At 34.4% G+C, this 3,805-nt stretch overlaps 1 pseudogene; it reads left to right on the plus strand.

Moving 5' to 3' along the window:
* The first annotated feature begins 290 nt into the window (after positions 1-290).
* LOC111739813 lies at positions 291-409 on the plus strand (annotated as a pseudogene).
* The last annotated feature ends 3,396 nt before the right edge of the window (positions 410-3,805 follow it).

The following is a 3,805-nucleotide window of genomic DNA, read 5'->3' on the forward strand; positions in this document are numbered from 1 at the left end:
ACACTAAATCCATTACCAAAAAATAACAAATGTTTTATGTCCTCTAGTGGATGCCATGATATACAGAGAGTAACATGGTATTGTTTTTATTCTTTACTTTTATCCCTTGAGAATTTATTGACATGAAATAATTATTGCCTACTTTCAACTTTACCCAAACCAAATTCATTTGTAAGTATTAAACATATGCTTAAATGTTAATATAGGATGTTCCATAGTGTAGCAGTTAGCACATCTGCTTTACATGCAAAAGGTCCTGGGTTGGCACCCCAGTGGAGGCACAGTCCATGGTCTACAGCCATGCCACCCTGAATGTGCCCGATCTCATCTGATCTCAGAAGCTAAGCAGGGTCGGACTTGATTAGTACTTGGATGGGAGACCACCTAGAAAGACTAGGTGCTGTAGGCATTAAAAAAAAAAGTCAATATATAGTTTACTTTCCTTTCCTTAAAAATAACTTTTACCACTTTCTCTGTTTATTGCAATCTTATCTACAGAACAGAATGTATAGCATGTTGTCTGTAACTTCTATTACGTGTATGTATCTTATCCCCTACATGACTAAATTCTTGCTTATATGCTCTATATTCTCAAGAAAAAGAAACAGACATTAACCTTTATTGGAAATCCCTTCCTATGATTAATATATACATATTCTCTGAAAACAGAATTCCTAGTGATTTCACAATACTAAATTACCAACTTAAAGAAAACTTTCATTAGATTTTCAATGATTTGAATGGTACACTCTTAAATTTTGAGAATAAAATTTGGAAAAACTCTGGTGTTATGTCAGTTAGTCATAGTTTATATGAGTCACCACCCGAAATTGGTAGACTTGCATCATTTAATTCGCTATGGAAAGCCCCATGAATTAGGTGGGAATTTACAACCTCTTCGTTATTTGATGAGGGTGAGATGAGTGGGAAGAAATACTTCATATTGAGTACTTGTAAGACCTTTTAGATCAGCATCTGATCTAAATGTCCTAAAGGGATGGCGCTAACTTTTCCCACAGCAATTTAATCTGGGTGAAATAATGATCTGTTAGTGTATGTTCAGTATGAATGCTAGATGATGTTTTCTTTATATTGGATCCCATTCAGGAAAAGGATCAGCTCTTTTAGAAAATCTTTAGTTCTTGAACTAAAGGATATCATGATTCAGTTGATACACATAGAAGAGGGTATACTTGGAATTTTTTTTTCACATTCATATAACTTTTATTAGAATATATCATTATAATTGTTCTATTTTATTATTATTTTTATTGTTAATCTCTTCCTGTACCTAATTTTAAATTAAATTATATCATAGGCATGTATGCATAGCAGGCCCTCAAATAATGCCATTTCTTTATAACTTTTTAAAATTAAACTTACTAGAGTGACATTGGTTAATAAAATTATGTAAGTTTCAAGAGTACAATTCAATAATATGTCATATGTATATTGTATTGTGTGTTAAACATCCAAAGTTAAATTAGGAAAAGTGGAGAGGGGGGAGGTAGGTAAGTGTAAAGGGGGTCAAATATATGGTGATGGATGGAATTTTTATTTAAAAAAATTTTTAAAAATTCTTCTTTCATGTTTCACAATTATATGTTCTAGAATACATGGTCTCTTTTTTAAAAAAATAGGGTTTAATATGGTATTTTATGATTCTGAATTATATCTGGAAAAACATTTACTTGTCTTAGAGAGAGTTTCTAAAAAGGCCACTTAACTGCTGGTGACCTTTGAAAGTGGGAGACTTTCACTCCTTATAAGATTGACAATGGAAAGTTGCTTTATTACCATTTATTCTCTGGGTAAGAATCTTATTATGTGATTTCTTAAAATCAAACTGTGTTACGCCTCATCTACTATAACATCTATCTTCTTTTGACATAGAGAAGGGATATGCGTATTCTTAGAATTTATCCACTTGATGGGGGATGGAAGAGACACTATAGACTGCTCCCATTTCCAGTAAGCAGTCTTAGACAAGATTCTCATTTGCCAGATGCAAATAAGCTCTAGGCTGTTGAACCATGTTGTCCTGAAAGCAACCACAAGTATTCCTTAGGGAGGTTTAGTTCTACCTTAAAAGATTCAGTATCAGTTAAAAACAACAAAAACATAACACTCAAATCCTGTAATAAAAGTTGAGTTGTAATAGGTGTTGACTAGAACAGCTCAGACCCATAAAAAGGGAATTAGATAATACCTATATTTTTTTTCTGTAATAACTTTCCTTTTAGGAATATCAGTATTATTATTATACTTAGCTGTATTAACAAAGTGTCTACTTTGATTTATGGGAAAAAAAATCACTGTGTAGGAAAAAGGCACTAGTTTCTCTTAATAGTTTCCTTGAGAAGCATAGCATTTTATAAATAATTCAGTCATCATTGCTCTTTTGGAAGTAACATATTCTAACTGTAGGTGGAATATATGAGAAAATATATAATTCTTTGAGGACCAAGTTTAAAACCCAATTTTAAAAATGGATAAAGTGGGCCAACAATAGCACCTGAGATTCAATAGCATGTCTCGACAGCTTCTGCCTCTATTTGGTCTTTACCTTTGTATATGTCCTGACAGGTATGCTGAGAAAAGCAAACAAATAATTTGTTTAGAGTATAGAGCGATGGATGGTATTCAGACTCTGGAGGCCTAAAGAGGACTTTTACTCTAGCAAGAATTGAAATTCACCAAATCATAGTCAGCAGCTTATGTAGTTTTATGCATCCCCTACGAGTTTATAGTTCTCAGCTCTGACTTGTATGAGAACCACCTGGGGATCTTTTTAAAAATATCGATACCTGGGCCCTGCCCAGAGCAATTATGAGTGAATTGTTTTGAGGTGAGATCTCAAAGTGAATATGTTTAAAGAGTTGCCCAGATTTCTAATCTGTGGCTAGGATAAGGAACCTGTACATTGTTGAAACTCAGTGCGTGAAGGGAAGCAGATAGTATATTCTGATCATAACAATATATAACACAGAATCTGTATGCATTAGATCAAGCAGAGGCACGCGCGCGCGCGTGTGTGTGTGTGTGTGTGTGTGTGTGTGTGTGTAGGGGATGGTGGGTGGTTGAGTGTTTGCTTCTTCTTTTACTTAATGCTCAACCTTGGCTACTCTACTTTATTCTCTGGGTGAGAGCTTTATCTCATTTATCAAAAAGAAACTAGTAATACATTTCACAGATGATCATTGTTTCTCACATCCTTATGATATACCACCAGCAGAAAAATAATGACATCGAATGAATGAACCAATACTTGAAATAGTGCTTTTAGAGCTATTGACATCATGGCTGGACATGCCTTAATCAGGGCTCTCGCTGCTTTCTCATGTGACGTATTCTGTAACAGCTATGGATGATGCTATCCCTGACTATTGTTTGTAACCCAGCAAACTTTTCTGCAGAAAGCCCCTGAGGCCATATCCCCACCAAGCTAAAGTAAATGTAAAGTGCTCTTTGTAATAGGAAATGAGACGTGTTACTAATCTGCATAAAAATTCCTTAGTAGCTCCTTTTTGCCTTCATTATAAAACCATTTATTGCTATATCCTTACCTGACCAGATTTAATATTTTACCACCCTCTCCACTCCTTCAATCTTCCCTCACACATACAAGGTTGAAATGAGGAAGATAATTGCTCACTTCCTAGAGTTGTGAGTATCAAAATAGAATTCCTGAAAAATACTTAGTATAGTGCCTAGGATGTAATAAGAGCTCAATACAAGGTTAAACACATGCACACACATGTAGAAATAAACAGCAATAACATCAGATCTATTCCTGTCATCATGA

Source organism: Pteropus vampyrus, unplaced genomic scaffold (genome assembly GCF_000151845.1).
Source record: "Pteropus vampyrus isolate Shadow unplaced genomic scaffold, Pvam_2.0 Scaffold2, whole genome shotgun sequence".
NCBI classification, from domain to species: domain Eukaryota; kingdom Metazoa; phylum Chordata; class Mammalia; order Chiroptera; family Pteropodidae; genus Pteropus; species Pteropus vampyrus.